At 36.7% G+C, this 26181-nt stretch overlaps 1 protein-coding gene and 1 pseudogene across 1 annotated transcript in view; both read right to left on the bottom strand.

Annotated features, from left to right (window-relative positions):
- Positions 1 to 26181, bottom strand: part of LOC145266966 (uncharacterized) — a 111492-nt gene that overhangs the window by 57218 nt on the left and 28093 nt on the right. The gene's annotated exons all lie outside the window — the stretch shown is intronic.
- Positions 23802 to 23934, bottom strand: LOC145267320 (U2 spliceosomal RNA; annotated as a pseudogene).

Here is a 26181-nt window from a genome sequence, read left to right as displayed (position 1 = left end):
CTAATATCATACTTAAGTTTGTAGTCTATATATATAAAAGCGAAAATGCATGTATGTATGTATGTGTGTTTGCATGTCTTGCAAAAACTTTCAACAGAGGCGACGGATTTTCCCGAGATTGGTATCATTTTGAAACCCGACATTCTGGACAACAAATATCGAAAAATTGGCCAAAAATATTAATTCCTTCACCCTAAACTGGACCCTTTTCTACAAGTAGGGGTGCCGAAAATCGTTCCTTCATTTTCTCTCCTCCTGCTACTACGACAATGACGTCAAATTTGACCTAGAAAACATTGACGTTAGTTTAAACCACCTGCAAGTGTTTTTAAAGATTTAATTTTATCAGTTCTCAATTGTATGTCTCTTTGAAGTAGGGGTAACGTGTCAGGCTTTTTTTTCGTTTTTTTTTTTTTTTGCTTAAGCCTCGATGCTTCGGGTTCAAGCCTACTTTCCTACCTAAACTTTTTTCCTCTTTTACACCTTCTTTTTCCTTTTTGCTTTGTTTTGGTTTTTCCAATTTTTTTTAACATCGTGTTTTTTTTTAATAATATTTAAACAGGGTCACCCTCTCATACATACACACCTCCAAACACCCGGGCAACGTATGTATGTCTCGCAAAAACTTTTGACAGAGGCGACGGTTTCCACGAGATTGGTATCATTTTGGAGCTCGACCCTTCTGACGACAAATATCGAAGAATTGGCTAAACACATTAATTCCTTCGCCCTCAACTGGGCACTTTTCTACAGGGAGGGGTCGCCTTTTTTGCCGATATTTTCAAAAGTCATTGCCTCTTTTCGATTGTCTAGCCTTAACTTAAACTTACGTCACTTCCAGTTTGGCAATGGGCGCAACAGCTAACGCGTCACGCTTTTATTTATTTATTTTTACTTTCTTTTCCTCCTTCGCCGTACGAGTTCGAGCCTGTCTGCATACTTTTTTTTTTTTTGCGCTCGCAATTTTCCTTTTTTTTTCTTTTTTTTTTTTTGCGCTCGCAATTTTCCTTTTTTTTTTTTTTTGCGCTCGCAATTTTCCTTTTTTTTTCTTTTTTTTTTTTTTTTTTTTTTTTTGCTCAACCAACACCCTGACGCACACCTTCACTTTCTTTTCCACCTTCACGTCACGGGTTCGAGCCTGCCTGCCTACTATAACTTTTTTTTTTTTTTTGCTCAACACAACCTACAAACACCCGGGAAACGCCACGCACCTAGGCTAGTCTAGGATAATCGTCGAAAAAAAGCTTTAAAACGGTGTAAAACACTATCATACAGGTCCGCCGAAATTCAATATTACAATTTTCGAATTTCGCTATAATAGAAAAAAAAAAAAAAAAAAAAAAAAAAAAAAGAAAGAACTGGGGTTTACTGTACACACAGATTCGAAAAATTTGTCAAAAACAAATATATAAAAAATAAATATTATCAAAGGCAAGATAAGTTACTTTTCTACCTAAATGGATAAGTTTTTGTGTTTTTATTTAATGTAAAATATTTAATCGGTTCGAAAAACATGCAGTGTTTATCGGTACATTTTAAAAAGACAAATGGCGGCTAGCTCGCTGTTGAATACGTTAAGTTTGTGAAAATGAGTTTAAAGTAAAAAGAACAATGCAAAATACTGTTAGAAACTCAATCAATATATGTTACCGTAACAAAGGCTGACATATTTGGTGGGTTCCTAACAGCATTTTGTATAATTTTTTAGTTTGAACTCATTTTCCCAAACTGAACGTATTCAATAGCGAGCTAGCCACCATTTGTTTTTGTTTTTTTCATATTAAACAGTTCATTTAAATGCAATTCAGATAATGGGGCCTTACATCAGTGAGAGTGGAGCGATATGCGAAAAAGCTGAAGGCTCTGAAACGGTGTGTATTCTCTCCTGATGACCCGACATTATCTGGAGACTATTATGGATTATTCCACAAGTGAGAAACTTTATTATATACAAGTCTACAGGGAGAGGTGGACGCCAAAATAGTGCGTTCTCTTTCTTGATTATCTGGAGACTGGAATAAATTACCCAGCAAATTAAAATAGTCAAAAAACTTGATTATCTACATGCCTTCTTCCAAACAACATCTTCTGTTGGTTGCTGACGTCACTGCGAATTTCTGCTACTGTTCTGGTAGCAAATTCTTTCGTTTTTGGAATATGAGGCAATGTAAAGAAAAAAAAAAGAGGAAAGGAATTTTAACTGCCGAAACTGAACTCTGTCCATTTGCGTGAAAATTGGTTATTCTTAGACCAAACATTCTGTGTTTGGCAAATTTACAAGAAATTTCAAGGTGCAAAAAATAGATCAAAAGAAGGGTATGGGTGGGGACAATAATGAGGGGGGGGTAGCAGCAGCAATAGTAGTATATTATGATGATGATGATGATGATGATGTGGGGATTCAGAAGTGAGACCATACCAGTGCCAGGTGAAAACTTAGCCTCGACGTGAAAATGTTCTGATTACCAAACCGGACTTCCTGTTTTAGTTTAAAATAAATTGGCATGAAAGAAAATATGTGAAACTTTTGAACAAGTTTTTATTTTTTTTATATTCATATATATATATATATATATATATATATATATATATATATATATATATGTTACTCTGTGTGTGTGTGTGTGTCTGGTCACGAATAGGCTCCTATATGGTTGACTATTTAAAAAAAAACTGATTACATATAATGATAGAAGATGTATCGAGACACAGGAATGGGTATGTTTGATCTGGCAGAACGGTAATTCATTAAAATTTTGTTTAATCGAAAAAATTTATTTTCTATCTTATCGTTTTCCGAGAAGGCCCTCGGGAAAGGTACAAAAATAGGTGAGATCGAACCAATCGGCGTTCCCCAGTAGGGGTACCTCAGACGCCCCGCAATAAATCAAATCTCATTTTTGAAGGTGGAAGGTAATGCCTAGGAAAATGGTTTTCTAACAAGTACCGACAAAAGGCTTGCTTCTCCTCCCACCCCGAAACGAACTAGAATCAGGGAGTCGGAAAGGCAGAGGGGGGGGGGGGATACAAAAAAGGAAAAACCAGTATATATAAAAAAAAAAAAAAGGGGGGGGACTGGCTAACATTAAAAAAATGACTTGGGTAAAAAAAAAAAAAAAAAAAGGGAGTGGTTATTACTTGATGGGGTGGGGACAAAATGCTGTGGAGTGGAAAAAATTGATACAAAGGAAGATAAAAGGTAAAAGAAGAGACCCCGTTAAAAGGGTGAGGTTGGGTAAAAGGAAGGAAGTGTCCCAAAAAAGGCAGGAAATACAAGGAAGAAAGCTGCCCATCAAAAATGGCGTCCATACAGAGATTGACGATTAAATATCTTTGAAAAAAAGTCATTATTAATTATTTCCTTCCTGAGGAAACACGAAGAAATATCTTAGTTTTATGGAAATTATGGAAATGAGTCTTAGCAGATTAATTTCAAAAGACGAAAGAAAGATGTATGAATCTATATTCGGTAAAATCACTAAATAGGGTTTGTGAGTGATATGAAAAAATACGTCTGTGTAGTCATTAAAAATGACGGTGCTAATGCACTTACTGATCCGCGCTATTTTTTAAATCGTATTTCCAAGTTTTATGGGTTTTTTTTTTTTTATTCAATTGTAGGATTAAAGTACAGAATAGGTACAAAACACCCTCCCCTCCCAATGTTAAGAATGGCTTTTTAAATAATAACGTTATTATTTCAGCACGGATCAATAAGTGCATTACCAAAATGACTTATCTTAAAATATTATTACTTGAGGAGTTATTTGAGTAAAAACTTAAGGGTTTGTATTATTATATACATAGATTCGAAAAAGTTGTCAAAAAAACAAATAGATAACAAATAAATATTATCATAGGCAAGATAAGTTACGTTTCTACATAACTGAATAATTTTTCAGTGTTTCTATTTAATGTAACATGTTTATTCAGCTCGAAAAAACATACAGTGTTCACCGATGTATTGGAAAATTTTAAATGGCGCCGGACTCTCTGTTGAACACAGTAAGTTTTGGAAAAAGAGTTAAAAAATTAAAAAAATATATACAAAATACTGTTAGAAATCCACCGAATATATGCCAGCCTATGTCACGGTAACATATACTGAGCGAGTTTCTAACAGTATTTTGTATACGTTTATTTTTAATTCATTTTCCCAAACTTATCGTGTTCAGCAGAGAGTCCGGCACCATTTTAAATATTCCAATACATCGGTAAACACTATGTTTTTCGAGCTGCATAAACATGTTACATGAAATAAAAACACTAAAAAATTATCCAGTTAGATAGAAAAGTAACTTGTCTTGCCTTTGATAACATTTATTTGTTATATATTTGTTTCTTTCACAAGTTTTTCGAATCTATGTGTACAGTAAAACAAGCCCAAAAGTTCATTTATTTTATTCATCAAAACTCAAGAAATGCACAATGTGTAAATATTGAATTTTTATTCATCTATAAGGATACTATATAGGGAGTTGGGCAGCGAGATGTCCGTTCACATTACACTTGAACTTCTGCATGTCAGTACAGTTGGGAAAGCAGGAACTCGGAAGGGAATTCCAAAGTCTAGCAGTTCTGGGGAAGAAACTATTAGAGTAGAAGGCTTTCTTACATCTAGGGATCTCTGTGTAGGGGTGGGATTTTTCTACTTGTCAGGTTTGTCGGGAGTATTTACGTCGAGGGGGTACAAGGGCTTGTTTCCGAGTCTATAGGGAATGAACTTGCACGCGCGCACACACACACACACACAAAGTGCCTTTTATATATAAGTTGGTAATGCATATACAGCATAATCACGTCAGATCACCGAAGTTAAGCAATGTGGAGCTTGCTCAGTACTAAACTGGGTGGCCATTTGGGAATGTAAGGTGATATACGTGCTCTCCGCTTATTGTTTCCAGTCAATCTTGGGCCACTCACAACCCAAGCAGTGTCTCACAATCACACGCGCAGCTATCCTTATAATTACATTGTTTGAATGGAAGCATCGCATGATTAATTTATTTATTTAATAGTAGACTGTTCGGCATTGCCCGGTCGAAAAATATGCATAAATAATATATTTTAATTCATACTGAAACCCGAGACATGTGCATGCGAGTATTATGTGTTTTTTTTTTAAAGTTCACTTCTTGTAAGTAAAAAAAATACTCGGACTGAGATTGAAACCAAAACCAAAAGTGAGTCAAATACGATAACCATTACTCCAGCTTGATACAATCTTTAAAAACCGTTTTCAAACCTACTTATTCTTAACATAAATCATCTGTCACATGAACGATTCACACCTGCACATTTGTGAAACAGTTGACAAACAGATAAAAATTTGATGACCTCTAACGACCAATTTTTCAATGTTGACCTCTTAGCAGCCCTTTGCTCCAGATGAAAACAGATTAAAATGTTTTCTACATGTCAGAATATCCTATATACCAAATTTCAAGTCTGTAGATCAGAATTGCTCACACACACACACACACACACACACACACACACATTCTCATTTTTATAGATATACTAGCAGTTACCCGGTCGAAAAATATGCAAAAATATTATATTTTAATTCATACAGAAAATGAGTATTATGTTTTTTCTAAACAGTTCACTCCTTGTAAGTAAAAAAAAAAAAAACTCAGTAAGTCAAGGACGATAACCATTCAGCCAGCGTGACATGCTCTTTAAAAAGTATTTTCAAACCTACTTATTCTTAACATAAGGAAGCTGTCACGTGAAACAGTTGACAAACAGATGAAAATCCGATGACCCCCACCCACGTACCAATTTTTCAGTTTTGACCTCTTAGCAGCACTTTTTTTCCAAATGAAAACCGATTAAAGATTTCCACGTGTCTGAATACTTTATATACTGAACTTTAAGTCTGTAGACCAAAAATTCGTTGAGTATATAGGTTGAGAAGTGTCCTCTCTCACACACACACACACACACACACACACACGCACTTTTATAGATATATAAATAGATATGTAGCAAGTTCTTGGAATCTGACTATGAAAATTGCGTTGGATGTTAAAGACCTGAATCAAAAAAGGAAAGGAAAGGTCTCTGTGGCTATGCTAACAAGATGATACCCCCACCCGGATCCCAGTCCGAAGGCCGGGTGCGTGTTTAACCTCAACACAATGAGAACCGGGTCATCAGCCTCAACATTGTCCTCCAATACTCTCAACATTGACAGATGGGAGGTTAAGAGTCAGCCGCTTTTCTTTGTCAGCTTATCAAGGCTGGCCACGGCCATGGCCACATGACATATGGCACATTCATAGGAGATGTTTATGCAAAAACAAAATGAGGGTTTTCAAACTGTCCTTATAATTAGGTTCGATTGTACTATAAGTATTGCGGCAACCATATAGATTGACGTCAGTTAACCTAATGCAATTTAAAAAAAAAAAAAAAAAAAAAAAAAAACTAACTACAAGGGAGAATAAAATCGGCGCTCTAAAAACATGATTCCATTTCCGTTTGATGAAAAAGGGGTTTCTTTCTTTCTTTCTTTTTTTTTGTTGCAGATCATCTACTAGTTGGTCAGTGGTGTACAAATTCCAACAGTGATAGGAGCCTTCTATCATGTCAGAAAATGACACAATGTTCAACAAGCAAGATCGGAGATGTGCCGCTGTACAACTCATGCTCTCTATTGCCATTTTTTTTTCATTCATAGCTTGGCGTTCGTGCCTTAAATGGGGTATGAAATTTCACGCGCACACACTCTCTCTCTCTCTTCTATCCGTCTCCTTTCTTTTTATACGAACAAGAAGAATACTCGTTTCAAAACTGATAAAATAAATACTGTCTAATAGAAGAGTTTGTGCCATTTTAAGTTCCCTTACGAAGTCGCCCTAAAAATATATAATTCCATTTTGTTTGATGAAAAGCGGTTTGCTTTTTTTTTTATTTATTTATTTGCAGACCATCTACTAGTTGTGTACAAATCCCGAGAGCGATAGGAGCCTTCTATCATCTCTGAAAGTGACACAATGTTCAACAAGCGAGACTCATGCTCTCTACCGATCCTAGTTATGACTACAGGACCATTGCCAGCACCCTCAAAATGCATTGCTGGATTGCCACAAATAACAGGGACGTCCCCAGTGTGATGAAAATAACGTTTCTTGCCATGGTTATGGTCTTTGATGTGGTTTCAAGTGAGAACCACATCATACCACCTCACATCTTTGAAGTCGGCTTGGAAATCAACACCAAAGTGTACCTGGATGTGTTGAAGAGTGTGCTGATCTACTGGTGAAATCAGGTGGCCGCTGGTAGATCCTGGGTGTTGCAGCAGGACTCGGTGCCGTCCCACAAGTTCAAAGACAGCCAGGCTTTGCTTTAGAAGTGTGCTTTGACTTTGTACCTATCTCTCACTGGCCCTCCCCTTCTTCCCGACCTGAACCTGCTGGACTAATTTGTTTGGTCATACGTCGAGAACATCATCAACATGACCTCCTAAAACACCAAAGCCAGCTTGATCACCGATCTGCCGAGTATTCGCAGAGATCCCATCGGCGCTTGTAGAAAAAGGCATGTTCCCAGTTCCGAACCCATATCAATGTCTGTGGTCATCCTTTTTACTGTACCTTTGTTACTTTGATCTTGGCACGAAGGCCAAGAAATCCGCGTTGCTTATTTACGTTTCTGAATTTTTGAGATAAGGATTTATTATTGGTATTATTTGGATTCTTTGGACTACTGTTCTCATCTGGAGCAGGATTTTCACAATGTTTTGGTCGATGTAATTTCCGACCTTCTTCAGTTGTATCTTGTTGAACTCAAGAATTTGGACGAAATTTTGAACGTCAGAGGTTACATATATTATTTTTTAATTGGAATTCATCATTGAGATAAGTATTATTTATATTAATTTATTGCAGACTATTAGTCTCATCTTTATTAGATGTTGTTTCACAGCGTTTCAGCCAACTATTCCTCTGGCCTTCGTCAGGTGGTAATCGCGACGGATAGGAACTGCGAATCTCCCGTGGCTCAGTTGATAGAGTCGTTGAATCTCTAGGGTTCCAGATGAGAATTGTCTGAAGATAGCGATTTCAATCCTACCCAAAGTCGGCCAGGGGCTTAGTTTGCCAAAAACGTAGTGAGATGACAACAACTATGGATAGCAGTGATTGCTGAGAATGCAGTTAGGAGATTCGGAGTTCCTATCCGTCGCGGTTACCACCTGACGAAGGCCAGAGGAATAGTTGGCCGAAACGTCGTGAAACAACAACTAATAAAGATGAAAATAATAGTCAGAGGTTACATCGACCAAGACGTGAAAAAATGACATTGAAGATGAGAACAGTAGTCCGATGAATCCAAATAATACGATATCTACTCAATTGGCATGACAGAAGTACTTAAAGATTACAGCATTAGTATTATTATTATTATTTAAAAAAAAATTATTATTATTTAAAAAAAAATTATTATTGTTATTATTATTTTTTAAAAAAATTATTATTATTATTATTCTTTTAAAAAAATTATTATTATTTAAAAAAATTATTATTATTTAAAAAAAAAATATTTAAAAAAAAAATATTATTTAAAAAAAAAATATTATTTAAAAAAATTATTATTATTATTATTATTATTATGATTTAAAAAATATTATTTAAAAAAAAAAAAGTATTTAAAAAAAAAATTATTATTTAAAAAAAATTATTTTAAAAAAATTATTATTTAAAAAAAATTATTTTAAAAAAATTATTATTATTTAAAAAAAATATTATTTAAAAAAATTATTATTATTTAAAAAAAACATTATTATTTAAAAAAAACATTATTATTTAAAAAAACATTATTATTTAAAAAAACATTATTATTTAAAAAAACATTAATCTTTTAAAAAAAATTATTATTGTTTAAAAAAAAAATTATTATTTAAAAAAAAAATTATTATTTAAAAAAAAAAAAAACAGGATTTTTTTTATCTTTATCATAACCCTCGCCTTATTTCTTTGGGAACATCTACACAATAACAAGGGAAGTAACTCATATTTATGATTGTTAACGCACAATTTATTTTTTTAAATTGCCTATTTTTACACGCTATTTACCTCCCAGTGTTTTTTAGCCAAACGTTTTATTTTTGCCAATTTTCATAAAAAAAAAAAATGTTTTCGTTAATAATTTCTTTTCTACTTAATTGTTTTTCATAATTTTTGGATATATTCATTACTGTAACAAGACAATTAAGTAGAGACAATTGGTTTTCCTTTAAATTTGATATTAAAAATTCTGAATTTCGCTATTATAATGTAGTTGCACAAAAAAAAAAAGAAGTCAACACTAAAGTGTACCTGGATGTGGTGAAAAGAGTGACGATCCCCTGGTGCAATCAGGTGGTCACTGGAAGAACCTGAGTGTGGTAGCAGGACTTGGCACCAGCCCACAAGATCAAAGACACCCAGGCTTGGCTTCAGAGGGACTGCTATCACTTTGTACACTTCTCTCACTGGACCCCTCCTCCCCCGGCCTGAACCCGCAGGACTACTTCGCTTGGTCATACGTTGAGAACATCACCAACATGACCTACCATGACATCAAAGCCAGCCATATCATCGTCATTCGCAGAGTATTCGTCAAGCTCCCATTAGCGTCTGTGGAAAAAGTGTGCTCCCAGTTCCAGACCGATATCGAAGTGGTAATGGAGGCTGAAGGCGGCTACATTCAGCTCTACTACATAATCAAGTTACCTGAATTGATTTTTTTTCTATGTTTTAAAATAAAGCTGAAGTGTTGTTTTCTTTAGGGGGGGGGGCAATTTTATCGTTCTACCCTGTATAGCTTAAAACTAGGTTTTAGCAACGACAAAAAAATTTGAAACAATATTTTACAGCCAGTCTGCAATACATGTTAAGTCACCATTTCGTTGTAGAAAATGACGTCCATGTCAAAGTTGTAGTTTCAGAAGTATGCAATGTCATGTTCCTGATTTTTTTTAGATGAAAATTGGTTATTTTTTTTTATTTATTTTTTTTTTTACATAGACATAGCCACTTATCAAGGCCAAGAGGCCACTCGAGGATAAGGGTTAAAGACTGTACAGTAGAAATTGGACAATATAGTAATCCTTAGTAATGGAGATTCGGTAAATTTGTTAACTTATATGGAACGGCTCATCAAAAACTTGTTTACGTTGGACTTGAAGACAACCATATTGTAGTCAGCTGGAAAGCAGGAAAACGGAAGACAATTCCACAGGTGTGCAGTTCTAAGAAAGAAGCTTTGTTCATGGAATCTACGTTTAGGTTTAGGCACAGATAAAGAGTGGGGGAAATTAGTGATAGTGTTTTCTGCTAGACGGGTGTTTCTTGTGAAAGTTTGGCAAGGAGGGACCATAGATTGGAGCTCAGTTGAGCACTTGGCGTGAAAATAACGATAAAGCAGAGACAAACTCGCAGCATCTCTTCTGTGAAAAAGAGGTTGCAAGGAAGAGAAAAGGACATCCCCTACGAGGCTACAAAGTCTATTTTGAACTCTGTTAAGGCAGGATAAGTCCTTTCTAGCAGCCCCTGATCAGATGTGGCAGCAGTACTCCATCCTTGGATGTACTTGGCTCTTATATAGATAGAGAACTGCATCAGTAGTGAGATATCTACTGGATCGATAGAAGGATCCCACCATTTTTCCAGCGGCCTTGGCAACGGATTTAATGTAGGTGTTCCATTTAAGATCAGGAGTAAAGGTCAAGCCCAGAAGCTTGTCAAAACATGAGGCCTCCCCAAGACGAGAGCCATTGATTTCAATTGATGCCAGATGGGGATCAGAGCGTTGATGATGTAAAGGTAAAAGCTTGGTTCTAGATGCATTAAAAGTAACAAGCCACCTCTTTCCCCATTGTACCACTTGCTCAAGATCAGAGGAGATTCATGTTATTTGGATTTTTCAGACTATTGTTCTCCACAAGGACCCGTGGTGTAGTGGTTAGAGTACTTGGAAAAAAACAATTGTAAAAGTGATATTCTCCTGAAGGTTGAAGGTTCAATCCTCAGTGGGGATGATGGAAACATAATTGTTAATTACTTAGACCCTCTATATTGGCTGAATTAATGTTTTATCCTAAAAATTTATTAATATGTTTGTATGTGAATTGGGTTGAGTGAAACATCCTCGTCTTGTCTCTAAAAGGCCAAGTTTAATAACAAATGCACATCATATAACCTAGGATCCATATCGAAATTGCTGCACTTTTTTTCGCCTATTCCGTAGAAGTCGCCGAGGAAAGGGTAGGGGTAACTTTAGATATGGTATAAGGGGTGATTTTTTAATCACTGGAAATCATTTTATATGAAAGATTAACCCTGAGAATAGGAGTAAAAATGCAAGATTTATTGGTTTAGCATGAAAACTCACCGACTTATTGTTTTAAATCTGTACATTATAAACGCTCTGATCCCCATCTGGCATCGATTGAAATGAATGGCTCTCGTCTAGGGGAGGCCCCATGTTCTGATAAGCTTCTAGGTTTGACCTTTACTCCTGATCTGAAATGGAACACATACATCAAGTCTGTGGCCAAGGTCGTTGGGAAAATGGTGGGATCCTTCTACCGCTCCAGAGGATATCTCACTAATGATGCAATTCTCTATCTATATAAAAGCTAAGTACGTCCAAGGATGGAATACTGCTGCCACATCTTGGCAGGAGCTTCTAAAAACAGCCTATCCTGCCTTGACAGAGTACAAAATAGACTTTGTGGCTTGGTGGAGGATGCCCTTTTCTCTTCCCTGCAACCTCTCTCCCACAGAAGAGACGTTGCGAGCATGTCTCTGTTTTATCATTATTTCCATGGCAAGTGCTCGTCTGAGCTCCATTCTTTGGTCCCCCCCCTCGCCAATCTTTCACAAAAAACACCCGACTAGCTGAAACCGCTGTCAATAACTTTCCCCACTCTTTATCCGTGCCTAAATCAAAACGTAGATTCCATGAACAAAGCTTCTTTCTTAGAACTGCACGCCAGTGGAACTCTCTGCCGCTTGCCTGTCCCCCCCCCCGAATTCAACCTGGATGTCTTCAAGTCCAACACAAACAAATTCCTGATGAACTGCCCCCTTAAGTAATGACACCTTATCAAATCCCCAATACTACGATTACAACGATACTATCCCATTGATTACTGTACAAACAATAACCCTTATCCCCGAGTGGCTCCTGGGCCTTGACAAGTAGTGACCCCCCCCCATGTAAAAAAAAAAAAAGAAATGGAAAATGACTTGTTGATAATGTTCAAGTTCAAAATTTGAAACTTTCCTGTTCTCAAATCTTGTCCAACTTTTAGTAGGATGTAGAGCAAACTTAACCTGACATGGAACTACACAAAAAAAAAAAAAAAAATTTTTTTTTTTTTTTGCTGATCACGTTAATCAAGGCACATCGCCATATGGACATAAGGGACTACTATTTGGGAGCATGCCTAGGAAAGATTAACAAGATGTTGTTTTACATTACATTTAAACTTTTACATATAAGTACAGCCAGAGAAGCAAGTAGCAGAAAGGGAATTCCGAAATATAGCTGTTCGAGGGAAGACACTATGAGAGTAGAACGCTTTTTGGCATTTAGGACCTCAACAGTGAAGGGGTGAGACTTTGTTGTTAAGCGGGTTTGTCAGGGATATGTACATAAAACGCAACGGACTGCAATTTGGGACCGTGTTTAGCAGGGGACTGAGGGGCGTTGAGCAGCAAAATGTCTGTTCACATTACGTATAAACTTCTGCATACCAGTACAATCGGGGAAGCAGGAAACAGGGAGGGTTTTCCGAAGTCCAGTACTCTTAGTTCGTCTCTGCTGTTCTTGGTCAGTGAATGAGAACTGCTTCTAGACTAAGGTAGTATATAAAAAAGTTTTTTCTCAACGTTCTCTCTTATCTCACGTGATAGTCTTCTCGAGCGTCATTCACACCTCGCACGTGATCGCGAACGTTATCCACGTCTCTCACGTGATCTCGAATGTTACCTCGACTCTCCCGTGATCGTTTTCGTTTTTTTTTTAATTTTATTTATTTTTTTTTTATTACACACCTGCGACCTCACTTCGCATGCATTTAGATCCGCCCTATATTACAAAGATACCAGCTTCCTGACGAAAAATGCACCAAACATTCAGGTTATTGCTTGTTTTTTTGGGGTTTTTTTTTTTTTTTGAAGATATAAAGAAATTGAAGCATAAAAACTTTATCCGAAGTTACTGAATTCGGCATTAAAATCACCCTCCCCCCCCAAAAAAAAATGTCCATATGCCGTTAAACAAAAACGGCCGACAGTTATCTCTCTTTTCACTCTTCGAAGATTGAATGGCGTCACCTAGCAGCAAAGTGTAGTATCTGTTATGATACTAGACTTCATCTTTATTCTCAGTCAGTGAAGGAGAAATTCTTCGAAACTGAGGCAATACTAATTTTTTATTAATCCAGAGTGCTCCTTTTAAGGGGGGAGCTGGACTCTCCTTTCCACATTAAAAACTGACACTGTGTCAAATTTTGTCCTCGTGGGAAGGCAATTAAATGGGAAGAACCAGTATTCTTTAAGTTTAGTTTCAGAAGTTATTTAAAAAAAATAAAAAAAAAATAGGATATTGATGAAAAAAATTAAGATTTTATTTTCTTTTCTTGAAGATTTTTTTTGGGGGGGGGTATTTGTTATGAGTTTTATGTGTTTATTTTGGAAAGAAAAGGAAATAAGAAAAGGAAGAAAATGAAAGAAGGAAAGGAAAGAAAGGAACAAAAAGGAAAGAACAAAAAAGGAAAGAACAAAAAAGCAAAGAACAAAAAAGCAAAGAAAAAGAAAATGAGAAAAGGAAAGAAAAAAGAAAAATGAAAAGAAAGGAAAAAGAAAAGAGAAAAGAAAAGAGAAAAGGAAAGAAAAGGAAAAGAGAAAAGGAAAGAAAAGGAAAAAGAAAAGAGAAAAGGAAAGAAAAGGAAAAAGAAAAGAGAAAATGAAAGAAAAAGAAAAGGAAAGAAAGAAAGAAAAACAAAAGAAAAGAAAAACAAACAAAAATAGAAAAACAAAAAAGAAAAACAAATAAAAAAGAAAAACAAACAAAAAGAAAAGCAAACAAAAAAGAAAAACAAACAAAAAAAAAAAAAACAAACAAAAAAAGAAAAACAAACAAAAAAGAAATGAAGGAAAGAAGAAAGGAAAGATGAAGAGTAAAAAGGGAAAAAGAAAGTAGAAATAGAAAAGAAGAAAGGAAAAAGCAAAGGAAAATGAGCAAGAAGAAAAGACGGAAGTAAAGAATGAACAGAAAAAGGAAAAGAAAAAACAAAAACAGTAACAATCAAACAAGAAGGAAAACTAGGAAAGGAAAAGGAGAAGACAGAAGAAAAGAAAAAAAAAGAAAATTAGGAGAAAAAAGAATAACGAAAGAAAAAGGAGCAAAAAAATGAAAAACAAAAAAGTAAGAAGAAGAAAGTTTAAGAAGTAGGAAGAAGTAAGAAAGAAGGAAAAAAGAAAGAAAGAAGAAGAAAGAGAAAAAAGAAGAAAGAGAAAAAAGAAGAGAAAGAAGAAGAAGAAGAAGAAAGAAGAAGAGAAATAAGAGAAATAAGAAGAGAAATAAGAAGAAGAGAAAGAGATAGAGAAGAAGAAGAGAAATAAGAAGAAGAAGAAGAAGAAGAAGATAAAGGATGAAGAAGAAGAAGAAAGAGAAAGGATGAAGAAGACGAAGAAGAAAGAGAAAGGAAGAAGAAGACGAAGAAGAAAGAGAAAGGAAGAAGAAGACGAAGAAGAAAGAGAAAGGAAGAAGAAGACGAAGAAGAAGAAGAAGAAGAAGACGAAGAAGAAGAAGAAGAAGAAGAAGAAGAAGAAGAAGAAGAAGAAAGATGGGTGAGTTGCGGAGTGTAATTTGAGGTGGGAGGGGGTATCAAGTCGGTTGTTGAAATTCAAAAATGCTCGTAGATAAATTAACGGCCACTTTTTACCGATTCGCCATTCATTGTCATTGTTGTTGCGTCGTTGGTTGTTGTCGTAGTTACCCTTTCTTCTTATCAAACACAAAAAAGGGGGCAGAATGTGTGGAGGGGGAAAGGGAAGGCAGAGTCACCCACACACAAATAACCCACCCCCCTGCTTACAACCGTCATTCTCGCCTATTTCCGCTAGATAAAGAAATTTTGAATCTTGGGGATTAGGAGGGGGCGACATTTTAATAAACAAAAAAGTTTTTGTTTTTTGTGTTTTTTAACTTGGGAGTCACCACTTATGTAGGCCCGAAGGCCACTCAAGGATAAGGGTTAACGAATGTAAGATGGCAATGCAGTAATTATTAATGGTGGAAATTGGGTAAGGGGACGATTCAACAAGAACTTGTTTACATTGGACTTGAAGGCTACTATGTTGTATCCATACTTTTAATAACAAACACAAAAAATGTGTCTATAAAAAGTGTTAGTACATCCCCATGAGAGCAGAGTTTAAAAGAAGGTCGGGTTTTCAACGGGGGGGGGGCAGCTCCTCAAAAAGGGGCGCTCTAGGTCGAGGCAAAACTTTTTATATATATATATATATATATAATATATATATTATATATATATATATATATATATATATACTGCCTTAGTCTAGAAACATTTCTCATTCACTGACCAAGATCAGCAGGGATAAACTGTAGCCTAATTTATCAGTCTTACTGTAGGATGTTTTTAGGGGGAGGTATTTATAATATTTATGCTAAAATCCAAGCCCTATACTGCTGAGGTTGCTAAATGCCGGAAAGCCTTCTACTCTAATGCTTTCCTGATTATACCAGCATGCAGAAGTTTAAATATAATGTGAACAGACATTTTGCTACTCAACTCCCCCCAGTCCCCTGCCTTCAAAATAACAAGAGGCCTTGTTTAAGTTGAAAATGAGTGAGCTAGGAACAAAATCTGTTCTGATACTACACTCCACCGTTTCAGTCCTCAATCAGTGAAAACAAATCCTTCTAGACTGAGGCAATTTTTATTTTTGTTCCTATCCAGTGTGCCCCTTTTTGGGGGAAGCTGGATTTTCCCCACATTAAAAACAGACCTTGCCTCGTGGGGAGGCAGGTAAATAGAAACAATAATTTAATGGCCGTAATAATTAGGTTACAGTATTGTTTCGTCATTAAACTAAAGCTAAAAACTTCAACATAATCAAATATATATTCATATATTATATATACAGCACACTCACCGTGACACACTGGTTCTCACAAGATCACTGAAGTTAAGCAACGACGAGCCAGGCCAGTACCAGATGGGTGACCATTTGGGAAGACTAGGCGCTGTATGTATCGGGCCAAGATATAAAAATTTCTAAGGGGGGGAGTGTATTTAATCTATTGAGATAAATGTATCCCCAATCTTCGTTAAGACATGCCCCTACGAGAAGGAAAAACTGATGCAAAACCTGAGCTCTACTGTCTGCTCTTTCTTGTGGCAGCAATTGTACCGACTGAGATTAGCAGTTGGTTCTGCAAAAAGCTTTCACTACTATAAACAAACCATGTGCGGATTTCTGACCAACTTTGTTGTGGCGGAGATCATACGTTAAAATTGAGGAGAGTGTCTATCATATATATATATATATATATATATATATATATATATATATATATTATTTAGAGGGAATTAGACCAGGAGTCTAAAGAGCAGAGTTTATTTTAATATACTAGTAAATGTATTAATTCTATTAAAAGAAAACAGTGCTCATTTTACTACTGTAGATTAAAGGACAAAACTTTTATCAACATAAAATTAATAACTTAGTTTTTATTTTATTTTTTTAAATATTTCCGGGAATATCTGCCTTACACACGACTAGGTATTTATTTGCTCCCCCACCGAGCAAATTAGGCACAAAGCCAATTTTTAATGTGAGGAGTGAAGGGGAAATGGGGACCAACTCCCCGGGGAGTAGGGGAGCTGGGTAGTGACAATTGGTATGAAGGGTTGCCCCTACATTGACCAAGGTCTTATCTGTGGGGTCGCCCCCACATAGGGTCTTTGCTTGCAGTATCTGCCGGAACAGACACTACACTTTGATCTTGGCCCGAAGGCCACGTCACGTTCGACACGACTAAAATGCTAGTTTTATTTTGGTGTCTAACCCCCCCCCCCTCTATTTTTGCTGATGAGGAGACTGTGTTTTTAAAGGAAAAAACTTTTGTCAAATCATTGTCAATTTAAATAAAATGAACATAGTTTCTGAAACGATCGTACAATCGAGTGGATTTTGTTTTCCTTTTGAAACTGATTTTTAATTAAAAATTATGAATCGTTTGACTCAGTAATATATATATATATATATATATATATATATATATATATATTACATACACGCAAGGGACTTTCCAAAAGTAGTGCTTCTTATTTTTTATTCCATCCGAATGGATCAATGGAGACTGCAGATTGCATTGTTATGATGACTGAACTTATGCCTTCATGAGCTGAAAGTTTCATCTCTGTTGCAGATAATGACGGTATGAGACTCTAAAAACAACCTTTGTCATGGATGTGTGTCAGAAGAAGAGACGTGTCATTGAATTCTTTCATTCTTTGAAAAAACATGAACCGATCAACAATCAGCAGCTCCTGTTGAACGTTTACGAAGCAGTTGATTTCAGCACAGTTAGGAGATGGGTTCGTCGATTTCAGAGTGGCAACAGAGATATGAGTGACAAAATGCACTCCGGACACCCATGCATGTAGTTTTCCCCTGTGAACTGACCCTGCTGCCTCAACTGTTTCGCATCTACTCAACCCATGAACTCTCGTCCATTCTTTTATCACCAAATTCGGTTTATGCCTGTTTTACAAGCTGGCATGCGTTGGACGGCTCTTAAAAATTGACGAAACTATCTCTAGCCAGGTCTTTACATATCTTTTCCCTCTCACCCACCTTTATCAATTCCTCCCATGTTTCCTTAGCCTTCCACTGTGAACTGACCCTGCTACCTCAACTGCTCTACACCTACCGACCCATTAACTGCCATCCAGTCTTTCACTGTGATCATATCGACAGAATTTTGATCATTGAAATAATAAAAATTCAAAAAACAAAATCCTATATATCTATAAAAGTGAGAATGTGTGTGATGACACTTCTCAACCTATATACTCATCGAATTTTTGATCTACAGACTTGAAATTTAGTATATAGGGTATTCAGACATATGAAAAACTTTTTAATGCGTTTTCATCGGGGGGGGCTGCTAAGAGGTTAAAATTTGTATGTGAGTGTCGTCAGTTTTATCCATTTGTCAACTGTTTCACAACTGCACATGCGCGGTTGATAAACATGACAGATTCCTATGTTAAGAATAAGTAGGTTTGAAAACACATTTAAAAGATGCTGTCAAGCTGGTCTAATGGTTATCGCACTTGATTCACTTACTTTAGGTTTTGGGTTCGATCTCAGCTCAAGTATTGTTGTTTTTTTACTTACAAGAAGTGAGCTGTTTAGAAAAACATAATACTCGCATGCACATGTCTCAGTTTGTTTCCGTTTTTTCTGTTTGTTTTTTACTCTTTTTTTTAAGGAATTTAATGTTAAATTTTACACCAGGCAGCGCCGAGTACATCATCTAGTATTATTTAGAGAAAAGACTGAGACTAGCAACATCACCTCTATGAGAGATAGGATACAAAGATAATGGGAGAAGCCAATCAAATTATAGATAAGTTGCTACATCTTATCAAGAACGGTTTAGAAAAAAAAAATTTGTTTCTTTCCGTTTTTTTTTGTTTGTTTGTTTTTTTTACTCAATTTTTTTTTTTTTTTTTTCAAGTAATTTGGTTGGTTGTTTTTGTTTTACGGCATATCAACCCTTTCCAGGTTATTTAATGCCGAATCCAGTGATTTTGAAGAACAATTAATAGAGTATATTTGTTTTATTTTTTTTAAGTCGGTTTCTATTTAACCCATAGTTGGAACCCTAACAGGTACTATCAGTCCGGGTCAGAGTGAACCTGGGAATAATGGCAATTAAAGGGTGGTTCCACACTCCCCAAAGCCCGCAAGCTGGGGCCTCACCATCGGATATAATTTAAGGTCATATCCAGGACCTTTAAGTAATTTAACGTAACGTTTAATACCTACGGTATTTCTGTTTATAATAAATAAGAAATCCGCAAGAATTAAACTATAATATTTATGCGTATTTATAACCGGGCAACGCCGGACGGCCTCCAGTAAGTATCTCACTGCCGACGCAATCCTTTATCTGCATAAGAGCCAGGTGCGCTCTAAAATGGAGCACTGTTGCCACATTTGGGCAGGAGCTGCTCAACATGCTCCATCCTGCCTTGATAGTGTTCAAAAGAGGTTTAAAAACTTAGGTGATGTCCTTTTCTTTTTCCTGCAACCTCTTTCCCCCACAGAAAAGACGTCGCGAGTCTATCTCTGCTCCATCATTTTCATGGCAAGTGCTCGACCGAACTCCAATCTATGGTCCCTACTTGCCAAACTTTCACGAAAAAAAAAAAAAAAAACACTCGGCTATCTACAACCACTATCAACAATTTCCCCTCACTCTCTGTGCCTAAATCTTAACGTAGATTCCATGAACAAACCTTATTTCCCCGAATAGGAACACTGTCCCGCTGGCATGCTTCCCGGTTGAACACAACACGATAGCCTTTAAATCTAATGTAAACAAGTTCTTGTTGAGCCATCCTCATAAATAATAAAATGCTAACTAATTTACACCATACATTCATTAACCTTTATCCTCGAGTTGCCTTCGGGCCTTCATAAAACTTCCAAGTAAAAAAAAAAGAAAATATAAAATGCGATATGACTTCTAGGTCTACTAGTTTTTAATTTAATAAAAAAAAAAGGGGGTGTTGGGCGGTAAGTGATTGCTCATCAAAGCGAGAGATACAGGCCGAGAGAAAGAGAAAGCGTCAGTGCACCTGCTGTATCCCAATCTACCCCTTCCCCTTTTTATCTCCTTTCTCTCGCCAACCAACTGTGGAAACAAAAAAGAAAAAAAAATGAAGATACATATTGTGAGGGTCCTATTTATTTAGCTCCCCACAAGGGCAAAGTTAGGTACAAAACCGGTTTTTAATGTGAAGACGTCCAACTTTCCCCCCAAAAGTTTGGTTTGGTTGTTTTGTTTTACGGCATATCGATCGGGTTATTTAATGTCGAATATATGGCATAACCAAGGCCCGAGGCGTGGTGTCTGTAGTAGAGTCACGGTCGACGCCCCAGTAAAAAAAAAAGAGGGCTCGAGGTAATCAAGGATGAAAAGAAAAGGAAAAAAAAAAAAAATTATTAACACGTCGACCACTCCCTCCCTCACCCCAACCAAATAAAATCTTTTTTGTTGTTGTTCTTTTTTTTTAATGAAAGAAAGGGAGAAAAATAAAGAAGAAGAATCGTTTTTCTTTTCTTCTATAAAAAAAAGTTTGAAAAAAAAATATTAAAAGTAAAAAAAGTAAAAAAACAACTTCAACTGTCGGAATTCAACGGTAAAAAAAAAAAAAACAGAACAAAAGCCGCAAGCACCTGCTTTTAAATTTCCTGAACGTTATGCGTGTGTGTACATCTATCTATCTATCTATCTATCTATCTACAGCACTTCATCTTTTCAGTCCTCGATCAGTGAAGGAAAAATCTTTCTAGACTGAGGCAATTTTTATGTTTGTTCTATCCAGAGTGCCCCTTTTATTGGGCCTCCCCCCACACATTAAAAACTGACCTTGTGTCTTACTCTGCTCTCATGGGGAAATAAGTAAATAGGTACGATTATGTAAAAGTTACTTTGTGGGAGTGAGTTCCTTCCTCATAACTAGGGCTAGGACAACAGCATATTCTTTCCATTGTTTTGACTCTCGAGTGTATATCGGAAACATTTAGACACAATCAACCAAGGATCACACTCAAGAGTCAAATATCTCACTGCTGATGCAATTCTCTATCTATATAAAAGCCAAGTACGTCCAAGGATGGAGTACTGCTGCCATATCTAGGCAGGAGCTGCTAAAAATAGCCTATCCTGCCTTGACAGAGTACAAAATAGACTTCGTAGCCTAGTGGGGGGGCCTTTTCTCTTCCCTGCAACTTCTCTCCCACAGAAGAGACGCTGTGAGCCTGTCTTTGTTTTATCGTTATTTCCTGAGCTCCAATCTCTGCCCCCCCCTCGCCAATTTTTCACAAAAAGCACCCGTCTAGCTGAAACCACTATCAGTAATTTTCCCCACTCTTTATCTGTGCCTAAATCAAAACGTAGATTCCATGAACAAAGCTTCTTTCTTAGAAGTGCACGCCTGTGGAACTCTTTACCGCTTGCCTGTTTCCCACCTGACTACAACTTGGATGTTTTCAAGTTCAACATAAACAAATTCCTGATGAACCGCCTCCTTAAGTAAGACACTTTATTAGATCTCCATTACTAACGATTACTACGATATTATCCCATTGACTACTGTACACGCAATAACCCTTATGCCAGAGTGGCCTCCGGGCCTTGATAAGTGGTGAGTTCCTTGTAAAAAATAATAAAAATAAACACAGAAAAGAATATGCTGTTGTCATAACCCTATTCATTACACAGACAGAATTTGATGAACAACATTATAATCAGTATTTTAAAAAATTTTTTTTTTGCGAATTAGTTCACCGGGCAAATTATTCCTTGTAATATATAATAATCAATAGAGGGTTCATTCTATAACAACACATACACAATCTGCATAAATCAAAATATTATGTTTAAGTGTATTGTACGACCGGGCAACGCCGGGCTACCAGCTAGTATGTATGTATATATATATATATATATATATATATATATATATAAAAGAACTTTGTATGTCTGAGTTCGTTCCCTGTGGAGTCGAAAACGGCTGGGTCGATTTTTATGAAATTTCACACGAAGGTACTTTATGTGACTGGCAGTGTTCTTAGATAGGTTTTGTGTCAGAATGTCTTTGATAAGTATTGATAATCGAAATAATCCGATTTTGATCAAAGTTAACACCTTACACAGCCTAACATCACAAGTAAGTTTCAAAAGTTTTATTACCACACAAGGCGAAAGACCAAACATGTGTGGTAATAAAACTTTCGAAACCTACTTGATGTGGATCGAAAATTCGTTGAGTATATAGGTCGAGAAGCGTCCTCACATACATTCTCACTTATATATATATAATAGCCTGGGTGGCCGGCATTGTCCAAGTGTTTGGTGGTGTAACAAAAAAAAAAAAAAAAAAAAAGTGGTGGTAGTAGGCAGGCAGGCTCGAACCTGTGACGCGGAGGCAGAAAAGAAAGTGATGTCTTACCGCTACTCCATGACGCGACTAAAAGTCTAAGGTGTTCAAATTTAATGTAGTCAATCAAAAAGATGACTTGTGGAAATGGCAACGCTTTTAAACCTCCCCACGAAGGCCGTTTTTGATGAGGAGGAAAACCAGCTCCCCCAAAAAGGGGAGCTCTGGCAATATCCAAATAAATAGTAATTGTCTCATTATGAAGGGTTTCCTAATCCTCTACACTGACCAAGGACCAATTGCCGAATAGATACTACCTGGGTGGAAGGCTAGGCGTTTGCGTTCGATTAGTTTCACTTTATTTATACGAAAAAGACAAATAAACACTTGACACAACGGCACTGAGAGAATTTTTTAAAACTTGATCAAAAAAAAAAAGGAAAGAACCGTGTCCGTTTGCGAATGTGAAATGTTACGATCTAGGAAGTATACAAAAACTGGAGGGGGGGGTTACATCAAAACAACCCTGTTTAAAAAAAAAAAAAAAAAAAGTCTTAGTAGGAAGATAGGCTTGAACCCCGAACCTTTGATGCGAAAGTGGAAACGAAATGGGAAAAAAAAAACCTGCGACCTAACCATCTCGACCACGGGAATAGATGAATTGATAAGTGTGTTAAGTTGACGTTTATAAAGCGAAATTAACAGGTGCAAGAACGTTAAGTCGCGTGATGTTTGACCTAGTTTTGCGCTGGAAGCCAGTTTCTGTTTTCCCCGCCATGTGGCGATCAGAAAATATCTCGAAAATAGCTTGTAAAAGTCGGGTAAATTAAAGATAGCCACGACCAGAGTTCCTTAGTCGTAGATATTATTATTTAGACAGCATATAAAAAGTTTTAAGGAGCGAGCCAACCGAAAATCAAGCCAAAAAAGCCTTTTGCAGACATACACAAAAAGCGAACACACATAAATACATACACACATTTTCGCTTTTATATATATAGACTAGCGGGGGGTACCCGGCGTTGCCCGGGTATTTGGAGATGTAAAAGAAAAAAAAAAGTTTTAATAGGAAGATAGGCTTGAAACCTGAAGCCTTGATGCGAAGGTGGAAACCGAAGGGAACAAAAAGCCAGACACCTAACTGTATCGGCCACGAGGGAAAGGAACTGATAAGGACATTAAGTGAATGTTTATGAAGCGAAATAAACAGGTGTGAGGAAGTGGAGTGGTGTCTGACCTAGTTTTGCGCTGCAAGCCAGATCATTCGCTTTTTGAAGCAGAAAGCTGGTAAAAGTCGGACAAATTAAATACACACGCGACCCCTGTTCCTAACTATTAGATATTGTCATTTAAACGTGATATAAAAAGTTTACAGAAGGAGTGAGCCGACCGATCGCTTCTTGGAAAAAAGCCTTTCTCGGACAGACACAAAAAGTGAACATACATAGATACATACAAAACATTTTGCCTTTTATAAATATAGATAATATAAATCTCATCTGTCTGTTTAAATGTATGTATGTTTGTACCTATTTACTATGCCTCCCCACGGGACAGAGTTAGACACCAGGGTCGTTTTTTAACGTGGAGAAAAAGGTACAAAAATAAAAATTGTCTCAGTTGTGAAGGATTTCTCCTCCACCGAAAGAGAACAAGAAAATGAAGTGCAGCATCTGAAGAACAGATACTACACTTTGATCTTGACCAAAAGGCCAAGAAAAAAAAATGTATGTTTGTATGCATGTCTACAACTTTCAATAGAGGCGATGGATTTTCACGAGATCTATATCGTTTTGAAGCTCGGCCCTTCAGACAACAAATATCGAAAAATTGGCTAAAAACAGTAATTCCTTCACCCTCAACTGGACACTTTTCTACAACATTTTCGAAAGTCATCCCCTCTTTTCGATTGACTAGCCTTAATTTAAACCTACGTCACTTCGCAGTACAGGTTCAAGCCTGCCTGCTTACTACCACTGTTATTTTTTTTGTTTTTTTCTCAAAACACACCTCCAAACACCCGGGCAACACCGGGAACCCAGACTAGTATAATAGAAAATGTTTTTTAAGGAAAAAAAAAACTTTAGATGAGAACAGTAGTCCAAACAATCCAAAACACGAATCGTCATTTCAAAAATTCAGAAACGTGGCACATGCAGCCGTCTACATATCGTCATAACCTGCAGACATCTGGCACTGCAGATGCCCTGTTTCTACAGCGAGACCCCTCTTTTCTCCCTGTCAAGTCACTCACTTTAAAACCATCTGTCAGGCATTTCTGGGTCTTGACTAATTAATTCAAACAAACAAAAACTTTTGATACGAATCCAAATCCGAGGTGCAACCACACGAATAACAAATTGCTTATTTAATTTATTTTATCTATTTATTTAGAGGGCGTTGCCCGGTCATAAAATACATATAAATATCATATTTTTATTCATACAGAAACTGAAACATGTGCATGCGAGTATCATGTTTGTTTTTTTTTTCAAACAGTTCACTTCTTGTAAGTAAAAAAAAAAAAAAAAAAATTTTTTTAAATACCGAAGCTGAGATCAAAACCAAAACCTAAAGACAGTGAGTCAAGTACGATAACCATTAGGCCAGCTTGACAGGATTTTTAAAAAGTGTTTCCAAACCTACTTATTCTTAACAAAGAAGGGGTCATGGGAATGATTCACGCATGCGCATTCATGAAACAGCTGACAAACAAATAAAAATCCGATGAACCCCCCCACACACACACACACACATAACAATTTTCTAATTTTGACTCCTAATCAGCGATTTTTTTCTGGATAAAAACCGATTAAAAAGTTTTTCACATGTCTGAATACCCTATATACCGAATTTCAAGTCTGTAGATCAAAAATTTGTTGAGTATATATCGGGTGTGTATACATACATGCCGTGCACTTAGTTTGTCAATCGGAATGACAAGGGCCATTTCCTGGAGGATGAGGGTGTTGTTCATCAGTCGACTTAGAATGCACAACGCTTCTGAGCAATATCAACCAATCGCGATTTCATCGAAGATCAACCACTTGTGAACCTGAGAACTCTGGCAAATCCTCCCTGGCAGTTTCCATTTTCATCTTCGGTTTCTCACCGATACATATTTGCACCACCCACACAGAGAGCTAAGGGTGACTGTCGCAAATGCATCCCTCTTGGAGTAATGAGCTGTATGTTTGAACCAAAAGACTGGATGCAATTAGATATTGTCCAAGACTTCCATTGAATATGATTGGTTGGTATAAATCATAAATATTGACAAGTTGTTGATGTTATTCTTCACATGTAAGAAGGACAAGGACCATCTGATTATCCTGGAGGATGGGGAGGTCTTTATCAAGATGCAGAGATGGCTGATAAACCCAATCTTTGCTTGAAAAATTCTGCTGCAGTGTGAACAAGAAATGGTAGCAGATGTCCTGCCTGCTCTTCTTTACAGCAACTTTCCTGTCACTTTCGTATTGGCCAGCACCATTATGAATAGTGGCCTGCCACTTGGCTTTATCTGAAGCTATCTGCTCTCATGATGACGGATCAACGTTGAAGGCCTTCAGTGATCACTTCAAAATGTCTTTAAATCGTTTTCTCTAGTTGCCATGGGTTGGTTGTTTTTGTTTTACGGCATATCAACCCTTTTTAGGTCATTTAATGCCGATCCAGTGATTTTATTGGAATTTATGTATGTTGCTGCTCCTGCTTAAAAGGCTCTGTGGACTGTCTGGCATTGATCTCATTCCCCACCCCCTTAGGGGTCACATGAACCAACCTATAAAAACCGTGGGAGATTAGGCGCCAGCTCTCTTTTCGCCTTTTTGTTTCAACCCTAACTGGACAGTGGTTCTTCGTGCATAGCCCCCCCCCCCAAGGCAGTCACTGAAGCCCCCCCCCCTTCTACTTCACGTTCCCAATTGAATATTTTATTCTTTCCATCCCAAGACGGTCGTGCGAAGTAA

Source organism: Euprymna scolopes, chromosome 42 (assembly GCF_053919585.1).
Source record: "Euprymna scolopes isolate OS-2025 chromosome 42, ASM5391958v1, whole genome shotgun sequence".
In the NCBI taxonomy this organism is placed as follows: Eukaryota; Metazoa; Mollusca; class Cephalopoda; order Sepiida; family Sepiolidae; genus Euprymna; species Euprymna scolopes.
This window is presented reverse-complemented; position numbering and strand designations above follow the sequence as displayed.